At 41.5% G+C, this 21,353-nt stretch overlaps 1 protein-coding gene across 2 annotated transcripts in view; it reads right to left on the minus strand.

Annotated features, from left to right (window-relative positions):
• The window catches only part of slc8a1b (solute carrier family 8 member 1b), an 82,863-nt gene extending 62,212 nt beyond the window's left edge, over window positions 1-20,651 (minus strand). The window contains exons 1-2 of one of the 2 annotated variants that reach the window (XM_061285065.1): window positions 20,503-20,651; window positions 14,457-14,558 (exon numbers count right to left, since the gene is read on the minus strand). The gene's annotated coding sequence lies outside the window, so the exon portion shown is untranslated. The remainder of the gene's footprint in view (window positions 1-14,456; window positions 14,559-20,502) is intronic. The other variant, XM_061285064.1, reaches the window with a different exon arrangement.
• Window positions 20,652-21,353: the final 702 nt, after the last annotated feature.

Raw genomic sequence — 21,353 nt, forward strand, 5'->3', positions numbered from 1 at the left:
AAAAAGCCCAGGGTTCCTCTCTGCCACCCCCCACTTTTCTAGTAGCGGCGTTAACATGACACTGCTAAATGAAATTCAGAAAGATGACACAAATCGGCTTGAGGATAACAATATAAAAGATTTGTGCCTTTAAAAAAAAGATCTGTGTTGCATGGTAATTCAGTGCATACACAGGGATGGAAATAGTAAGAGAGGACAGAGAAAATAGCATCAGAAAGACAAGCGGCAGAGAAGTGAGACGACAAGGCCGGTTTATTTATAAAGCAGCGTTCACACCGCCTTGAGTGAACAAGTGAATTTGAGCACAACAATTCTTGCTGTGTATTTAGAAAAAAATCAAAAAAAAAATCATCAACTACATTTTGTAAAGAACAAAATAAAATAAAGGTTGCAGTTTGAATGGCAAACGAAACGGCGCCAGCTGGCAAAGCTTTGCCGTAAGTCAAAATATGTCTGCTGTTTATTCACGCAGGGAAGCAGAGAAGGTATTAGAGGAACTGATGGAGCTTGGGAGAAAGAAGATGGAAAAAAAAAAAAGAACAATCTGGAGGAATATGACAGTAATAGGACTTGACGTCCATATATCTACGCGTGAAGGATAAAACGCTGCTTTTATTGTAATTGTACCCACGGAACAGACACTCATGTAATGTTGGAAAATAGCGTTTGATTTTTATCCACTTTATCTGTTTTCTTCGCCTCTTTGCTTCTTTTAGGAAATGACATTTTAAGCTCTGTTAACATAGTAACACTGATTTTTGGGGGAAAAAGACAGCTATTATTCATTTCTTTTTTTGTAATTATGTCTTCAAACTAACACTATTATTAAGCAACCAGCTGGTAAAAAAAAAAAAGATGACATCATTATCAAAAGCGAAAAAAAAAAAGCCCATCCGTCACGTTTCCATTGATATTCAAACATGTTTCCTAATTTTGCCCACTTTTCCATCTTTTGTCCCCTTTTCGAAGTCTTCGGAGCTTTCTGTTCATTAGCAGCGGCTCCAAACACGCTTGACATTTCCGTGTGCTAATCAGAGGACACGTCCTCATGATGTTTCCGCTTAATCTCACATGCACGCACGCACACACACACAGGCCGAAATGAGACAGACCCCGGGTCACCTGTGGACATAAAAAGCCTGCAGGAGAACACAGAGTTGAGTTGAGGGCGGTCGGTGCAAACTGGACATGTCACACTATCAGATGAAAATGTGTGTGTGTATTCCAACGAGTAACAAGAATCACATTAATACGCTTTTAGGCCCCAATCGGGAATACATGGGAATATTTCTTGTAACGGCGCATACCCATCGAGGCAAATCCGTCCAAGAACATTTGTCCAATTTCATATTTCGTGTCACATACGCTCAAGCGTGCTCACGATATCAAACGCTTTCCATCAAGTGACATCATCTGACTGCGAGGAACAATGCTCAGCATATTACATCATTTTAGCAGTTTGAGCTAATCTTCTCCAACACAATTGCGCTTCGGGCTTCCCTGGCGTCAGAAAGTGTGTCTGGTCGCTCCGCATGTCGCAGCCTGGTGCCGCATCCCGGGGATTTAATCAAGTTAAAGGCCGCCGGTCGTATTTACGCTGCACTTTGGTGCGACATTTCTCAAAATCAAGCGGCAGATTTATCACAGGCGAGGTGTGTCACCGCCTCAGGCTCCATATGAGAGATTTAGGGAAAGCCGGGAGACATGCTGTGAAATGATAATACAAAGTAAAATGGAGAGTAGAAAGAGGATCTGTCTCAAAGCACAGCCAATATGATTTTCCGATAGGCCACTAGTGAGGTTAAGCGGTACGGATCACGAATGGTTGAATGATGATGGAACGTGCATCACTGCCCCCTACAGGAATGGAGTGACTGACACGACTTTCACTTTTTTTTTTTTTTTACTTTAAACTTATACGCAATAACTTGTGATTTCATCCTTGCTCCATTCTGGTCGTATATAATAAAAAAAATTAAATCATAGAGCCATGGGGTCTCATCAATAAATGGATGTGCAAACCATATTACGAGCGGCGCGGCGCACCCAAGCCCGCCAAAAGAGACATTTTCCCAATTTCATCCCTTTCATCCGTCGCCGCACCTGCTCGTTTTGCCGAGGACAAGGTCGGACGCCCACTGTCAACCGAGCGCGCTCAGTAAATCACACGGGAATAAACAGCCTTAGACCAACAAAAGCGGGGGATGGAGTCACCTTCCAGGCCGGGACTTTTACAGGCCAAGTGAGTCATCGTGCATGAAAGGACTGCAAAGTCTCCAAAGTGGAAATAACATTATGTCTTCTTCCTGGTTAAAAGGAAGGGATGTGCTTCATTTTGAAGGAAGGCTAAAAATATACATGACGGAAGACTAGGATGAAGTGTATTTTGCCCGCCTCTGCCAATTTAGTTCATGTTGATAAATTTCGAAGGCAAGTGGCTAATCTGCTACACATGAGTGACTTTATTTAATTGAATTATGTTGGCATCGCCCCATTGTTTTGTGGTGTTAGTCGTGTCGTACTTTGTGATTGTGTTGTTTCATTTTTAACGGGGAGTGATGTCACTACCGGCCACAAGATTAAGTAAACATTGGGTCGAGTTGTTTTTGATGACGCGTCCTCGAACCTCGCTGCTGTTCTTTGACCACACGATATGGCTAAAGTGAAAATATTTTCATAATTTGGTGTATCTTATCTGGTTTAGTACATGTGGTTCAAATTTGATAGCCATTTGTCATTAAGGGACCTCTAGGAATAGCCCAAGTCACTTTAAAATGGCCGCTTCAAATCAAAATGGGAGACTTTCCTGTATGTTTTCAGGTTTGGCTTCAGAAAACTTTTGGGTGAGTTTACTCTTGATGAAAAATGTCCCCAAATCTTAAGTAACATTGACTTCAGGAAGTGGATTTTGGAAATATTCGAGAGCCAATTTTGTCTTTGAAATGGCCTCCATTCATCTAAAATGGCCAGTTCAAACCAAAATGGACGACATAGTGTGTATGGATTTCAGGGTATGATTTCTTAAGATTTTTTTTGTGGGTCCAAACTTATGTTTGACATGCCAACCAAATTTCATGTCGCTAAGTGAAACTGTCTTCGGGGGCTGAATTTCCCAAACACTGAACATTCCCGAATAAATCTTTTTAATTCTTACGGTTTTGGTTTGAATTGGCATAGAGCTTCACTACATCACACCAAGTTTTTTTTTTTTAATTTTACGTTTTGAAGAAGCTAAATAGGTTCACCCAAAACATCCTAATTAACTCCTATTCACATTTGTCTTGTTTATCATTAGTCACTCTCCTTTTAAGGCAATTAAACGGCGAGATCTGAATGAGAAAGGGACTCCTAAAGATGAGTGATGTGACTTCACCGCAGATAAGAAGCGGCCTTCTCTGTGCGGGAAACATGGCAGGAAAGCCAATTGCCACAATAAATCTTGGAGATAATTGTGACACCACTTGTCCCATAATCTGTTTTGTTTAGCAAGTTTTTTAAATTTGTATTCATGGAGGTATAGGCTACTTTCTTTGGAAACATTCTGTACTGTACAGTACAAACAGCAGATTATATTATACTATTATTATAATATATTATAATATATTATATTATACTCTTCTCATAAGACTTGATACAATTGTTGGATTGGGAAAATTGGATGCATTTAATTGTCCAAAATGTCTTTAGAAGAGGACCAATTAATTAGCTAAGTGGTTTAGTCCAACTTCCGATGGATTTGTTTATTGATTACAAGGTGCGTCTAAAAACATTGGTCAATAAAGTAAGTGTTCATTAGATTTAAATAAAAAAAAACTAAAAAAAAATTGTCAGTTGGTTTTGCTTTCCTTGCCGGATGTATTTTCACTCAAAGTGTGTTTCAGATTGTAACCTTTACCTGGACGGAAAATCTAAACCTCATTTTCAGTATTCATTTGGAGATAATGAGTCCTTGTGTACACACTCGGTTGCAAACACACACAATCACGCAAACACGCCTGCGATAACAAGCAATATCGTCTTTCTGTCACGTTTGCTTACTTCTCTCATTGGTGGAGCAGACGCAATCTGTGAATGTGTATTTGTGGTTGCGACTTTTGATTGTCTCGGTCCTGTTTTTGTTCCTGGCACACAATAGCAAAACATCTTAATAGTTTGCAGACACCATGCAGATTGGCTTTTTTTTTTTTTTTTGGGACATTACGGCTCTTTTAGAGGGGACACTGGCGGAGCTAGATTGGGGGGCTCTGGGGGCACTGAATCCCCCAGCCCCAGAAATATGCTTGGACCGCCTCGGTACCAGGGTGGGTAATTAACATTTGGCCAAAGGAATTTTTTCAACATTTTCACTTGTAAGGACCATATATTGATCAGTACTCATCAGTTTTTCTGAAAAGTAGTCAATTTTCAGCCTACAATTGAGCCTCAATCTTGTGAATTAATATGATGATAAAATTCAGTCATAACAGTCAATAAAAATGAAATGAATCACAGTTTTAATTAAAGGTACCCTTATCGGTTTCATCAGCGAGCTTTTCAAAGGCTTTCACATTTGCATTGCTTTTTTTTCTTCCTTTCCTACTTTGGCATTTTCTCATTTCCATTTTAATACCAAGTAGCGCATTTTGCTTTCCTTTCATTTCCCGTCTTTCCCTCCCTGGCACAAGCTGCCGAGGAAATTGTTCAAACTCCCAGTTTGCACCGAATTGATTTAACAATGTCGCATTAGGGCGTTTTGTCATGCAAATGCAATTGTTGACAGGGTGAACGCGGTTCAAATGTTTGTCACAACGGGGCTCATTGTTGGAAATAATTGCGGGGCAATATTTGGTGTATTTAACCCGACAATTTGCATTGCCCTGACAATGCTCATTTCTGATTGGCATTGTCAAAGAGGTTATGATTGGTGCTGCAGTTAACAATTGCGTATTGAAGTGCACTACATCATTAGGAGAGCAGCCGTCTCTAATATTTTGGTCATCTAAACAAAAGTTTAGTACGAGGTGCCTGCCGTGAAACTGGGGTTAAAATTTACTGAAAGCATTTAGGTACTAAAGGGGACATGTTACGCAAAATTGACTTTTTAATGACTCGTATCAAAATAGTTGGGTCTGTGGAGTGCCTGCTCATCTATCAAGCGTGGAATTAAGAAAAGAAAAAAAAAAAAAGCTAAATCTGCCCTTTGAGCCCTTCTAGCCAACTGTGACAGAACAGCGAGGCTAATTTACATAAAACCAGTCTGTTTACACACCCAAAACATGATCAGCCAGGCTGGGTGAAGATTCAGCGCCACTTTCAAGCAACTGCTATTACTGAATACAGGACTGCTCATTTTTTTGCTACCCTGAGCTCTGTCTCGTAAGTCGCTCTCCTAGTGGCAACACCCTAGCACCACTTTCTAATGATAGCTAGACTCACTATTGGTCCAGCAATAGGTCAAAGGTCGATGTGATAAAAAGGTGCTGGAATTCTTCATCCTTTGTGCCGAACATCACGCGCAAGTTGATGTAAATAAACCGCACAAATTGATGAGTCAGTCCAGAGAGACTTACAGACGTTGTAAGTGGCCTAATGATAATTCCAATAATAACAATGACATTTTTAAATTGGCCCTCCTTGTCTTCTTCCATCACATCACCATGAGCAATCCCGCCTCTGCTCGCCACTCTTTGTCGAGTCATTTCTCCCGTCACGTGTAATCACTCGGGCGACGCCGTTGACGACTTTGTCTCCGAGCGGGTTCAACTTTCCACGGATCGGAAGCGTTAATGAAGTCAACGTTTGGCTGCGAGCTTTAAAGTGAGATATGCTATATATATATAATAACGCAGTTAGTTCAGAGTGACATTGAGACAAGTTGGCAAATATTGACATCAACATTTTTTGTTAGGATAAATGAAAATAAAAATGTTCTTATGATGTACAATTAATTGTAGAAGAACTGAATCTGGAGATGCTTGCTTTTGAATGGACAGCCACACTTGGAATCTGAAGGGCTCACTCGTCCGCATTATGATCAAAGATAAAGAAGATTTACAACCCTCTCCGATGGCGACGGCGTGCAGGGATTCGAATGATGTAGGAAGGAGTCATGTTTTATGTCACGTCAAAACCGGGACGGATTTACAGTATGTATGGCCGCTTGTCTTTGCGTTATTGTTCGCTGGAGATTGAGTCAACTGTCACTGTTACGCTACTAAAACACGATAATGTTGATCCCAGTTCATCATTTGGTTCAAAACAAAGCAAAAATTCCAAAATGCCTTGACATAGGGTGAATTTAACTCAAGGTAGCAGTGTACTTGAATATGCTAGCTTGCGCGTATGCTACACGTCACATGTTGTCTCCTCGCTAGCAGTGAGCAGTGGTTTGTTGCCAAAAAAAAATCGTACAAAGTGCATCTTTTGATTCACGTGTAAAAACCGATGATTCAATTTCATGCTTCATTATCCTCCCCATTTAAAATTACACACAATTATTCCTCCTCCTCATTATTCCGATCATCCTCCTCTCTGGGATCTTCCTAACTAGAAGCTTTTCTGCTTTTGACAGACACAGCTGGAAGTGAAGCGTCACACGCAAATACACACTTCACTCGCACGAGGATGGCATCGACAGCTCCGTGATGTCGCCGCACACTCCATCTCGTCTAAAAAGGGACCCACGGGGAGCGCCACATCTATGCCAACTGTCGTCCAATAGGGCTTAGACAGCGTCTCGGCATCTGTTAGCACAGCTCTGTGCTCTGCTAAATGTGTGGAAGACATTTGAGTGTTTTCCAAACTCAAATGTCTGGATAGGACGGGTTTGCCCAAGGGAGTCTTGGAAATTGGAGAAATGACCATGAAATGGCTGCTTTCAATCAAAATGTCGGATTTGGTGACTTTTTGGGAAGGACTTTTTTCCGTGGGCCTACCAAATTTCGATTCCAAGATGGCCTTCGCATCACATGCTCCGTCCCGAACATTCAACAAGGAACGAAAATGGTGACGCCAGATGACTATGAACTCCATAAGTCAAGTCTTTTGCCACTTCTTCATTTTCTTTCAAAACACATTTCTTTCAGTTTCTGTGGTCAAAGGAAGTAAAGCGTCTTTCCCATGGGGTCAAATCCGATAAAAGGAAATGTGTCGCAAGATTGAAATAGAAGCGTAAAAGAGGAATAAACCAAAGTTATAATAGTTTGGGATTTTACATGACTCGAGTTTTTATTTCACTTCAGGTTAGGGTAACCTTGGAGAACAACCAGCTCTTTGACAGCAACTGCAAGCGAAGCACGGACGACCAGTGACAGCTTTGACTTCGACAAGACTTGGATATATGCTCACACACGTAGAGTCAAGTGATTGGGGTCAGTGACAGGGGGGGCAAATTGAGCCCTCTTGCCTCGGTCCTATACGTTCCTCCCTTGAGGCTCCCTGAGATCCAGTGACAAAGAATCCTAAGGGGCCGCAAGTCGGCCGGATGCTGACGCCTGATTGTTGACAGCGTGTCCCCAAGGCACAAACACTGACAACAACATGCAATTCTACTTCTTGGCTTTATTGTTGCTGTTGAGGATTTTCAGAAAAAAAAAAAAAGAGCTTCGATACAGAAGTGGGTGGACGTGACTTTCATAAGAGGACACACAAAAAGGAGAAAAAGTCGGCCATCTTAGGCAATACCCAAGGTTTGTACTTTGACAAACTCCTACTAGGCAATTACGGCATGTGGGCAACATAAAATTTCCAAGCTTTTTTTTTTTACTTACGCAAGCTAGTCTGAGCGGAACATGACATCAAACTTTGATGAACCTACTAATAGTTTGTCATAAAAAAAAAGGATACAGCAGCAAGAGCCTGTCAAGATAATAAAAATATTTTACAATCGTGGAGCACTTAATACTATTTCAGACTTGAAATTGAATATTTTGGGGTGGCAGTGCCCTCACGACCCACCCTCTAGCTCCGCCAGTGGTGGGCAGACAAACTGTAGAGACACAAGAATTTTTGCATCAATTTGTCTTTTTGGAGTCTGCACAAGGTGACTTTTAATGAAAAATCGAAACAGCTCAGCATCACTCTCATTTTGTGGCTAGAATAAGCAAGCTTCTCCTCGACTCTTAACATTAATAATCCACCATGAATTATGAATGAGACCTACTTTTAGACAAGGGCACTCATATTTCTATTGATGTAATATGATTAGAGTCCCGGGCTCATTAAAACAAATTCGTCGATAAATGCCGGACAGCAGTTTAAAGGCAGCACATCAGATAATTAGACGTCGTAGCGGGCGAATAAATTCATAAAAGTATTTTTACAAGACTCCTGTTCTCTTTAAGATAACAACTTCATCTCTTTGACATTCAGTCAACAAAGTGCAATTTTTGAAAGACCCACGCAAGCAAATTCATCTGCCTTGCGTCGAGATGTTTTTGTCAGACTGATAGCTTTCGTTTACAAATAGAGCCAGAGTGACAAGGAGCGAAATTAAGACATTAACTGAGAACGATGCAACGTTTGTGGAGGAAAAAAAAAACTTTTCTCCTTTTTCTTATCAGATTCTTTTTTTTTGAAAGGATTGATCTTATCTATTCCTGGATCGCTCCTCACATGTGATGTGACAGCAAAGGACAACAATAAAACAAGTCCGACTGCATTAACACTTGTTTGTTTTTTTCCTCATTGTTTTTACAAGAAAATAGCATTACCTCCGCCAAGGTGGTTGTGTCGTCATTCGACAATGTTAAAACGAAACATTAATTCTGGGCTGGCATTTTGTGTCTCCCTTTCTCACCAATTTAAAAGCCAAAAATGTATTCAATGTGCTACCATCATACAACACATACACAACTGGTCAGATCTGCCAATATTATGGAGCACTGAAGTAGATCATTGCTGTCGCCATGGGAACGACAGAGATGCTACTCATCACAAACCAGCGTGTCATCAACATTAATTTTGAAGCTGTTGTTCCAAACTCCACACAGTTGTTTTGAATCAGTGGGTTGACTTCTGGCAAAAAGCTTTGTAGATAAACCCAATCATCGAATATTATCTCTTGTTGGTTTGTCCGGAAGCGGACTGGAAGGTCTCGGTGCTTGCCGCTGAAGAGGTCTGAGCCAACAATAGCGGAAATCTGGGCCTGAAAGGAGGATTTGCCCGACTCATGTTTAAGTAGCTAGTGCGGGAGCCGATAAAGCGACTCGCTAATGCCTTCCACGCTTTCGCCGCTCTGCCTCAGGAGCACACTCGTTAAAAAAAAAAAAAGGATGCCGAGGCGAGAATGGATTAGACAACTATTTGGACTGCTGTCTTTATTCCTTTTACATTATTGGCGGTAAAGCTTCCACAAGAAGTCTGGAGTTTTAATCTGACACCTTCCTCGTGTTAGCATGTCCTACGATGACCTACAAACATACTTTGGTCATATCGAAAACAATTTTAACGAAGCAACTTCGAACTGCACAGACTGTAATTGTAGCCTGAGGTGCCGCTCCCTAGACGGGTCTGAAACTGATGTGGTGGAGTTTCTATCAAAGAAAACTTTTCTTCTGATTTTTCTTTGGTTACATTTTAACACCGCATTCATGCTAAATTTCTACAATTTATTCGCCTGACCCTTTTGGAAAGAATTCTCAGTCTTTATAGTAACAATGTAAAAACAAGTACAAGAGAATGAATGCCATTAATGAACTGCAGCCAACGCAAGCTAGCAATTGTTAGCATAAATGATTCCTTTTTACTTGTATAGACAAAACTGCCGAATAAGTGACAGCGAGACTCAAATGCTAACAGAGCTCAAACGATCGCGGCCGCAGATAGCTTACTCTACAATAATAAGATGAGTGTCTATAAATGAATAATTCAAAGCACGGTGTGGTCACTTGGTGTTAAATCTTGTGTACAAACAATCAAGTATCTCGCACTCAGCAGGACCCAACGTTCCCTGGCAGGGGGGGCTTAGCATTGCATGTTTAGCCACAGGACAAATCTGATGATGAGCGCGTGGTTGTGGTGTTTAATCCTACACGTCGCAATTTAGGGAGCACAACAAAAACACGGCGCTTACATAACGGGGCATCGCGGGTACGCCTTTTGTTTGTCGTTTGGAAAAAAATAAAAACAACAAGGCTTGAGTCATCTCGCTCGCATTCGGCGAGAACGTTCTTTGTTTTATGGCCTCATTCTGATGTGGGTGGATTCAGAAGTGGATGCTGAAAATAAGACATCCGCATGACGATATTTACGGAACGCTTATAGAATATGTATATTGAGGTGCATCGATATAAAACAAGCATAATTCTGGTGAAAATGTGGATAATGCCATGGTTAAAAAAATCGATAAAGAAAAGTGTTAACGTTACTGCCAAATTTGTATAATTTAAACAAATATATAAGAATTAAAATAATGAAAAATCAAGCCTTTTTTCAGCTTTTGACCACTGTGGGGGGAAAAAAATGCTTTTACACTGCTAAGAAAAATCTTGATAGCCAAAGAAAAATCAGGAATGTTTGTGTTCAGCCAAACTACTTTTGTAGCTGTCCGGCTAAGCTAATGTCACGCTTTGCTAATAAAATATTTTCTTCGCCTCGTTTGTGTAAGTGAACAAAACTCCCCAAATTAAGTCTGCATGCATCGTTACTGTCGACAGCCTCAAAGCGATGACTCTGCATTTTTGGTGGTTTTCTTTAAAACACAATGTTTTACAAATTCACACCCCTGGGAAATGAAGTAAACTGAGGAAAGTTTGACTGCTTCCGAGACTTTTTCAACTTCTGGCCACCCTGTTTGAGGTTGTTATCAATCTGACGATAACAATCTCTTACATTTGCATTTTGCTTTCATAAAACGCTTATGCCGCACCAGTTTTATGTGCGGACGGACCAGGGCCGATGGTTATCTATTTTTTGCTTGCTATTGATTTTATTCCTGCGGGCAAATTTCTCACTCAGGGTAGAGATTCACATCCAGAAACACTTTTACACGCTGCTGCTCTTGAATGCAATCATACGAGCCATTTGAGGGTTAAGCGTTCATTTGGGAGAGTCAACGTGTGCTGGACGGTAAAAATCACACCATGAAAACCTCAATTTTGCAATCACCGACATACTCACACTGGTTATTTTCATCTGTCTGTCTTGACCTTCTCCATTGCTCCTTTCATTCAGCCGACGTCGAAAATAGCAAGTGCCGCTAGCTGGTCGGCTGGCTTCATCTGGTTTGCGTTCACCGTTTTACCGTCAACGTAAGCAAGGCCGATAGATGCGGCGCTTTGATTCTTTTCCTGCACCCTCAGCAACATCGGTGAAGCCCTACAGGCAGCCGTGTCGGTTTCGATGTGTGTGCGTCTGCATGTGCGGCTGTTACAAGGAGATGATCCATTTTGTAGAATCGCTAACCACTTGTCAGCTTTGGAAAAGAATACAAATTGAAATAAGACTTTATTTGTATTCTTACGTCTACGATCTTTGAGTTCATCCTCCACTGCCATAATGTTCATGGTGTTAATCAATTACAATTACGCCGCCGAAAAAAATAATCAATTCGTCCCTAGAGACTGTTCAGTGGGAACGTTGTATGCGCATTTTGATCCACTTCGAAAAACAAAGTCAGGACTTTTCCATCTTGGCTAGCGCAGACATATGGATTAGCATTTGGACAGTTGACAAAACAGCGGACTATATTTAGCCCGTTGGAGGAAAGCGGCGTAGACAAGAAATAGCACCGGATTAGCTTCCAGGCCCAAACTTCCATTAAGGATTTTGGTTAGCGCTCTGCCGGTTGTAATTCGCGGGCAATTATCTTCTAACCTTCAGGGATTATTGGCCTACATCCAAGAAAGGGCTCGATTGAATTGAACCGTTAGCCAACGCACAACAGAAGCTACAATCGCTCTATACGTAAACTGTCAAATTTAGATTTTTTTTTTTCCCCACATCAACGCCGTGAAGTAATCGCCAATGACATTTCCTTATCATTCAAACCCTGACAAATAATCCATTTAATTTCGGTTTTCACAGACGGATGATTGATTCGCATTGATCGTAGTGTATACCGTTTTTTTCCTTGTATAATGCGCAAAATTTAACTAATTTATTGTCCTAAAATCTATCCTAAAAATTAAAAAAAAAACTTTAAAAAATTGGGTGCGTATTATACATGGGTACAGGCTTTTTTCCAGCATCAACATGCCATTTTTAGGGTCCGTATTATACATGGGGGCGCATTATACACGGAAAAAAACGGTAATCGTCAATCCCCTACAGTCGCAACTTTATTCGTATGCACCTGCTTGCTTGACATTTTTCCTCTCAGTCAATAAGGTCCTTTGTTTGTTATTCGATAATGACCTTAATGACGACAAGGGTTCCGGATGTGTTGACACCCTAACTCTTCCTTACCTCGCCAATAATTCACTAGCATCAGATGTGCTAAGCGCAGAAAAAAGACGTTGTCATGTTTTGCACGAGCGCTAATGGCCAATTTCGATCCGTGACTTGACTTTGCCGTCGCCGGAGACTGCGCAATTACAGCCGTGAGCCGGGTAGCGACGAACAATGTGAGGGTCGAATTACCCCCAAGCAGGAAGCCCGGTTTGCGCGTAAGTATCGGGATTGGATGACAGCAGCGGTGACCTTGGCAACAACCCATTATCGGGAGGGCTCTCCACAGACAAAGTGGGAGTTTGGCGGAAGACTGCGGCAATCTTCCCATCGGGGGAAAAACTAATAATCGCAAAGAGGCTTGAGGGATCCCCTTTTCCGTCCTCTTTGCTGTCACGGCAACGGTTGCCATGATGCTGACTGGACCGGAACACCATCTCACCTCGCCGCATTTCCCTTTTCTTTCTCGATAAGTGGAAAAGTCACACACAGGCTGCCTAGTTGGCTTGGACAAACACAAGGATGCTAGGTGACAATAGGAGATTAGTGCGAGGGGAATTCAAGGTCAGGACAACATCAGATGGGAGGGATAGGGCGCATCTTGTTTCAAAGAAGCAAAACATGCTGTTCACTCTTCACAAATTCACTTTTTTCTCCTGCCCATGTGTTCTGCTATTCCTGAAAGACTCAAAGATGGCAAGGCCAGGCAAATCAATCGAATTTAATACACAATGTACTTCACGTAAATTACCGTAATTTTCGGACTATAAGTCGCGGGTTTTTTTCATAGTTTGGGTCGGGGGGCGACTTATACTCAGGAGCGACTTATATACATATATATGTTTTTTTTTCACTTTTTTTGGGCATTTTATGGCTGGTGCGACTTATACTCCGGTGCAATTTATAGTCCGAAAATTACGGTAAAAATAAAACTACTGCTTAAAATATGACAGCAGCAAATTCCGCAGGTTAAAATAAGTTGGACAAATTTAAAAAAGGTACGACTGTAAATCCTGCAAAGATTTTTTTGGAGTCTTAAAAACAAGACTTGTATAAAAACATTAAGAATTAACATAAAAAAATGAGACTTCCATTAAAACATTGAAAGTTACCCAAGATAAAATTAACATAAAAAGAAAAAATCAACTTCAAAACAAGTAAAATAGTATCAAATAATAGGTCACAGTTGAGCATCTGAATCGGGAAGGTGTGACGGGCCAGCACAGTGGGACGAATTGATCAATGGCGACGTCGGCCATCTTCAACTGCTCTACTTTTTTTTCCACAATAAAAGCCCCACGCTTCAAGCGTGTACCGTTAATCCACCCCCCCAACCCCTTCTGCTCTCATTACGCAATCATTTTATACACACACACGCACACACTACATCCGAGTGGTAGACAAACAACAGCGGCGAAACATCAGAAATTCAGAGAAGTGGATGTGAGGACTAACTATCTATTTCCATATCTATCCCTTATGGTCGTTTCGAGTTTCTTGTTTCAGGCAGACGGTCCAACACGAGCTCTTCTCATCTCCGCTGCCAGGAATTTGCGAATGCGAGTGGTGACATTCTTAGATCGTTTCGGATCTTATATTGAACAAAAATTGCTTTGATTGGCTGTTATGGCTGTTTCAAATTGCAACGATATGTCGCGTTTCTATTTTCCAGGGTGCTTCTCAGATTTCTTAACATTGCATTTTGTTTGTAATATTTCAATTTTGTTGGCAGCGACCATAAGGCGTTAATGACTTGTGAAAACAGGAGCTGTTTCCGCTTTAAAGCAACTGTTGCATCATAAGCGGTCTGCCTGGGGACCACACGGCCTGCTTTTGTACTGTGGAGCAGCTGATCCCCAGCTCCAAAACAAAAAAATCAGTTTGTCCCTGGTGACTGTTCAGTGGAGACCATGTATGAGCTATAGGTCAACATTTGAGAAGCACGTAATAAAAGATTATTTATGGGCTAACCACAGCAGAAGCTGTTTTGATTGGATGATGGGATTAATCAATGAGCAATTGTACTGTGAGATGACAATAGCGAATGTGACACTGGATTATCAGCGTGAATAAAAAAATTGCAAGGTCACCTCGTCGAGAGAACGACACCGGGAAGGAGCTGAATCTTTGGGAGGATGCGCATGGTCGCTGAAGGCTTCGGGTTTGTCAGTGACAGCTGGCAACGCAGAGCCCTGCGGACAAACGCCAAGACAGATCAACGGCGGAGCCACTGAGTGCACCGGACAGCTTTTTAATACTTGGGTTCTGAAAAGACGTCCCTCCTTTATTATTTGTGAGGGAGTGAGAGATTTGAAATTGTTTGAAATATCATTGGCCTAATAGCATGGTTGCATGTTTGAAAATGATTCAAACACAAAAATAAAAAGGAATAAGTGTCCTGTTGCCTCAATTGTCTTTATTTAACCTTTAATTATGATCAAAAAGGCTTTTTTTTTTCTAATTTATCTTACATTAAAGTTTGTTATTGACCCTATTAGCACAGCAGCTAACAACAGCTAGCATGTACTCTTGCGGGAAAAACTCTTACATATTGGTTTGCGAGCTTGTTTACTTGAGCAATATTTTTGGAATTGCCTGAGGAGCTAGAACAAGGTCGCGGGAAACAGAGCAAAATATATAAGGCAAATAAGAATATCTCGTAAAAAGTGTGCCATTGACTATTGGGCTAGATCAGGGGTGGGCAAACTACGGCCCGCGGGCCACATCCGGCCCACGGGACCGTTTAATCCGGCCCGCCAACCCTGAATAAATTGTATTATTAAAAATTCTTTTTTGGTCATATTGCCTGCAATGACTGCGTTTCCCCAGTAGATGGGGAAGCGCTCGCCTGCGCATTTACTACCGGAAGCCGTGTCAGAAAGCTCGGTGCACACTCACAAGTGCGTGTACGTACTCAGTAGTACGGACATGGGGCACTCGCGCTCTATGCTGTGACGACAGCATTCTTGTAATTCGCGCGCTGAGCTTTCAGATACAGTTTTACGCTAAAGCTACCCACAAACCTTCCCCTGGAATCCTTCCATTAAAATGAGTGGCCCGAAGAAAAGAAGTGAGTGCCGAATGTTAAAAAAGAGTGGCCAATTTTGCTCGACGTACGCGACGTGACGTTCAGCCACATCAACGTCAACCCGTCACAGATCGAGGTAAACGGACCAACACCTCGGATCTCTCCTAAGAATTGCCACAACAAATTTTACTCCAGACTATGACGCACTAGCAAAAAAAGGAGACCGACAACACTGTTCCCACTGAAAATGAAGGGGAGGCTCTCAAGTTTGTTGTTAAAAAAAACAAACATTTTGAATATGATTTGTACACAGCAGGGATTGAAACTAGCGACCAATCTCACTTTCAAACAATGCAGGATGCTCAAGGACATTGATGCACCACCTGCTTGCGACTAATCTTAACCTGTAAAGTTCTTAAGGCTTACTTTAAGGAAGTGTTTCCCGTTTCCTCACCTCTGTTACCAGGTGTTTGTGAGTTAAAACTCTGCTCTGATTTTCAGATACCCCTCACCCTGTTGCAGTTTTGATTACTTTATTTGGATGTATGCTTCCACCGATTCTTCAAGATGTTATATTTGGTCAGAATGTTTGCCGTTTGATGTGATCTCATAAGATCTTTCCTTAATCTGACCTGCAGCCACTGAAGTGATGGAGACTGTTATTCATAATAACATTTTATGAGAATCACTGATAGCAGTTTTTTAGCGATTTTTTTTTAATGCTGTTAATAAATGCATTTGTTTTCAAAAAAACGTGTTTGGAATATCCATGCTTTACTACCTACTAAAGGCCAAAATCTTTTATGCAATGACCTTTACAGGTCGCTTATATTACTTCACACAAACACTACGTCCATCTGCTCCTGGTTCGGCCCTCCGGTCCAAATTTAAAACCCAGTTCGGCCCGCGAGTCAAAAAGTTTGCCCATCCCTGGGCTAGATGAATCCAGTTATAGTATGGCAGACATGAATCAGTTTGTCAAACTATTGGTGTCGAATAATTGTGGAACTTGCAAACTGGAATGTTTTAAGAATTGCTATTGAACAATACAGAACTGAAAGTTCACGACAGATCTCATCATGTCATGTGCTCCCTTGCCATTCCATGCTGACGTAACCACAAAAACCTGCATGTTTCCATCCACGTAATCACAATATTAATCTCCCGCAACCATCTGCATGCTGACTAACCAAATGTCAACATGGAACAACACATTTTCCATACGTGTCATTTAGTGTATGCGGGCGTAAGCGCTTTTTGTACCATTCGTATTGGTCACTCGTGTATTTCCACCGTCACGCCGTTTCTTCAGAGTGATTCAATTAAGTCGACAGAAAGGACAGTAAGTGGCTGCCGTCCTTGCGCACCATCTAAATTATTGATTGGCTTCTTGTTTAAAACACAAGTTTATTTTGTGTAAGAAATCCTCGGGGGGGGGGGGGGGGGGGGGTTGTTTCATTTTTCATTTCTTTGCAGTTTTTTTGTTCCACCCTGTCAACAAGCTCACATATATCTTATTAAACAGCACATCAATTTGGGGGTATTTTTTAGGAGGCTGGAACGGATTAAAGGTATTTCCATTCATTTCATTGGAAAATGTTGACTTGAGATACGAAATAAATCCTCACAATTGAATCTAGGTTTAAAAAATGTAGCTGTTTTTTTTGTAGTTTCAGTAATTTTCCAAAACCCCCCAAAAAAGTTGATTTCCTCAAAGTACCTTATGTAACGGTGACCTAGAGTAACCTTGCAATGATTTCATTTAGTCTGCGACGCTCTCTGGCTGGGGGGCAGCCATGAAACAAACACTGTCACTGCACTGTCACTAAGCTCCCCCGGGTAGGACTGATATAGTTACGGACACTTTTTCATAAAACTCCATCCACTCCAGGCTACCAGGCGGATGTTTCCGCAAATCCGTTGCTAAGCTATTTCACACGACGACCGCGACCACACGTTAGATCTCACGAGGTCCATGAATAATGTAAGTTGTACGCTCAACTGCTGATAGATTGCGGCCGACGGGAATCACAGCTTGGCCTTCGGTGATGTCTTTCACCGCCATTGTCTAATTCCGACACTATTTCCTGTGAAAAAAATGACGATGGAAAAAAAAATCGTTAGACCTTTACACTGTAATGTCACTTCACGGAAGATGGCACTTTCTCTGACGGCAGCGCTAGTAAATAAGTCCTTCAATGTGACTTGAAGGCATAGCACTCAAGAGAAGTTTTTTGACTGATGGTTTTAACCTTCTACTCGACGACCGCAGGAGTTTGAAAGTGTGAAGTAGCAGTCAAAAAATAGATGACGTGAGAAGATTTGCATACAAGGGAGGCGAGGCGAAATGCTAGCTGTTATTTATTTACTTTTTCACTCATTCAGAATTTCCCCAAAAATCTAATTTTTTAGGATCAAATTTTTTTTTTTTTTTAATTACCGTAAATTCCGGACTATAAGCCGCAACTTTTTTCCAAAATTTTGAACCCTGCGGCTTATAGTCAGGTGCGGCTTATATGAGGATTTTTTCCGTGATTTTTGTGATGACTTGATCACTTTTATACACTGCGGTATCTTGAAGAAAAAAACAATAACAAAAATACTATTTTGAAACACTACTATGGCTGCTGCTTATTCTGGCTGTGTTGCTTGTGACTATTATGAGCTTTAGTAGGAATGCACGCTAGGTGACCTGCGTCAAAGGGCTCTAAACCCTTCGTCACAGGCAATGTTGAGAAAGACATGTTAAAGTATGTTATAAAAACTTTAAAAAGGCTTTCTGTGAACGGTCTTTCTTTGTAAAAAAAACGCCTGTGCACGTGCGGCTTATAGTCCGGTGCGGCTTATATAAGAAAAAAACTAAAATATCCCCCAATTTTAGCTGGTGCGGTTTATAGTCCGGTGCGGCTTATAGTCCGGAATTTACGGTATTTGAGTATTTTGTTTCTTCCCAGTACCTTGTTTGCCTGTTTCTTTTCAAAAATATATTTGGGTGCTGCACCCCACCCCTGCAAATTATGACAAATAAATGAATTATGGAAACATTTGCGGCACTGTTTTGACGCCTCTCACTTAGGTACATTTGAGAGTGACTAGCTCGAAAGAACTTAACAACCCGCCAGTGCCGACCTCATCACCCACAGGATAAATTTGTACATCATCCAACATCAGCATGGCTTGTTGACCTCGCCGACACTCCCGAGGCTCCGCTTGAGCAGATCGTCACAGACAGCTCACCGAATCTTGCGAAAAAGCCCTTGCTAAAACAATGAGCTGTTACGAAAGCATACGAGCGGCCCCTGTGTATTAGTCATTTATTTCCTTTGCCATTCCGCTGACGACGCTTTTGTTTTCCTTTTAATGGCTCGTCCTGCGCGATTAAACAAACAGTTGTCTAAATAAACGGCGCTACGCTGGAAAACCAATTCAAACAAGAGTACCCGAAAGAGACTTTCCCTAAGGCTTAAACATTTGTCACTGGCGAAATTATACCAATATATTTTTTAATTCAAGAGTGTCCTTGAGCAAAATACTGCCCCCCCCAGTTGTACCCTTGAAGGTAATAAAAGTCCATTTAATGGGTTATTAAAATACAAAGAATTCTTTATTACCCCCCCAAAAAAATCCAATAAAAAAAAATAGAGTACAAATATGACAGCACGGCCAAAGATTTATGTGACACTCGCTCTCATGCAAGAGTCGCGATGCCCTTGAGTGACCTCCGACTGTCAAATCATGGCCGATGTAGAACAAGTTCAGCTTCCAGCAAATGAATCCCCAAAGCCGCCGTCTGCTTCCGCATGAGAGCCCCGCGCTCTACGCCAGCTCCAAACTTTTCACGGCAATCTCAAAAAGAGCCGAGTCATCGATCCGCTTCGTGTTTTCCCTGAGTGCTCGGCTAATCTGCAGTGTAGTCACCAATATGTATTTTGTCAACAAACGCTCACACGGGAGTGAAAATGGAGGCAAGCGTATCTGCGTAGTCGCTCGCTTTAATTCGACTTCATTCAATTATGACGCTTTGAAGCATTACATACGGATGCCAGAGTGAATCCATTAGCGCTACACTGAGCTAGTTTTAGCAGTCTAATTGAAAGTAGTGTAAGTACTCTTCCGTGCTTCCTATTTTAAAGCCATCATGAATAAACTGAAGTAGAAGGGGGGCATTATTTGGGAGCGGTAAACGGACGGACGTGGATGTAAAATGCAAAGTGGGCTGGTTGTTTGAATGTTTACTTCTTAGTTGCTCATTTTCCGTTTTTGACTCGGCTCCATTTTTTTATGACATTCAGTCGCTCTTCTTTGTGTTTTAGCTTCCGCTTGCATGAATGACTTTCGTTTGATTCCCCAGGGCGTTGGATTTGGTTCTGCCTGCCACCACGATTGCAAATTGTGACGATTAAAGCGGATTACTGACATTTAACGGAGAATGACCTTTATTTGATTTATTATTTACCGTTTTTTTCCATGTATAATGCGCAAAATTTAACAAATTTATTGTCCTAAAATCTGGGGTGCGCATTATACATGGAAAAAAACGGTATTTATTTACACATTTATTTATTAATTCATTAATTTATTTATTTACACATTTATCCATTCATTTTTTTACATTTTTATTTATTTTTCTATTTGTATCAAGCCCAAGTGGCTCATTTGAAGATTTCTGCCTTCACGTTTTGATTGAATCTTTGAACTTTTCTGCCCTCTTGCTTTGTTGCATCCATCTTGGCCCAAGAAAGCAATTGTGCAAATGTTTACTCGCGAGCGCCAAGTCCGAAGAGGATATCCGCCGTGAATATGAAATGTTCTATCAGGCGGAAATGCAATCTTTCACTTCTAATGACTTTCAATTTCATTTAGTCCTGCTCAGCACCATCCATACTGATGATTACTGCAATGTTATGTGGAAAATGCGTGGTGTGTTTGGTGATGGACTCAGTTTTGCGTGTCTGGCGCCTGAGCCAGAAGCTATTACGTATAGTTCACGTTTAAAACGCCGTCTTGGTGGTTTCAATATAAATTCCACCGCTTGTCCATCAGGAAACAATAGATGTCAGAATGAGAAAAATGCTCAAGCTATAATTTCAAGAAAAACGGCTCCAAACCATTGTGTGAACGATGTCTTGCGCCGATTCTTTTTCCTTTGAGCATGTTTTCCGAGGATGATTGTATCCATTAGCCCTGGCAGCTGATGTATAATGACTAAAACCCTTAAATTCTACTTAGTGTGGATGCCAGCCAGTCACACAGCACATTAGCTAGCCAAACGAGACAAAGGAGGGAAGGAAGGAGTGGGAGGAAAGTAATAAGGGCACAGACGCCGACAAATTTGGCTCTGGGAGGAGACGGAATGACATTTTGAGGTTGAACGCGGACATCCGGAAATGCCTCACAGGATCACCATATAGCGTCGTTGTTTTTTTGTTCATCAATATTTTCAGTTGTCATCATCTTCCCTCCAGGTGCTGTGGGTGGAAAATATTTTATCAAAAGACTTTCATTTTCAATTTACAGGGATTTGAAGTTCCCTATTAAGAGCCAACCTTGAATTTTGTCAATTTATTTCCACCTATTTCCTTAAATCATGATCAATTCCAATGGAGAGTTGCCAACTTAGGAAATTCCCGGAATGTTACATCCCCCCCCCCCCTCCGTCTCCACGGGTAGTAGCTTCAAGTGTTTGCCGTCCATCAGCAGTGGCAGTAATAGATTAAAACAAAACGCCGGGGAGCATGGAGGTCATCGATCCGCACTGCGTCCTCGCAAGACAATGCGGTGGCGGAGAAGCAGGTTACGTTGCGACTTGTCCGAGAGACTCGGCAACACCTTCTCATTTGTAAAACGCCAGGGAAGATCGAAGAGCGTAATTACAATCGGTGTGAAGAATGCGCCCAAGGCTCGTCAACAACAATCAATTGATTTGTTTTCGCAAAGGGAAACAACGCTTTGTCTTTAT

The sequence above is a fragment of the Syngnathus typhle genome, linkage group LG8 (genome assembly GCF_033458585.1).
Source record: "Syngnathus typhle isolate RoL2023-S1 ecotype Sweden linkage group LG8, RoL_Styp_1.0, whole genome shotgun sequence".
NCBI classification, from domain to species: domain Eukaryota; kingdom Metazoa; phylum Chordata; class Actinopteri; order Syngnathiformes; family Syngnathidae; genus Syngnathus; species Syngnathus typhle.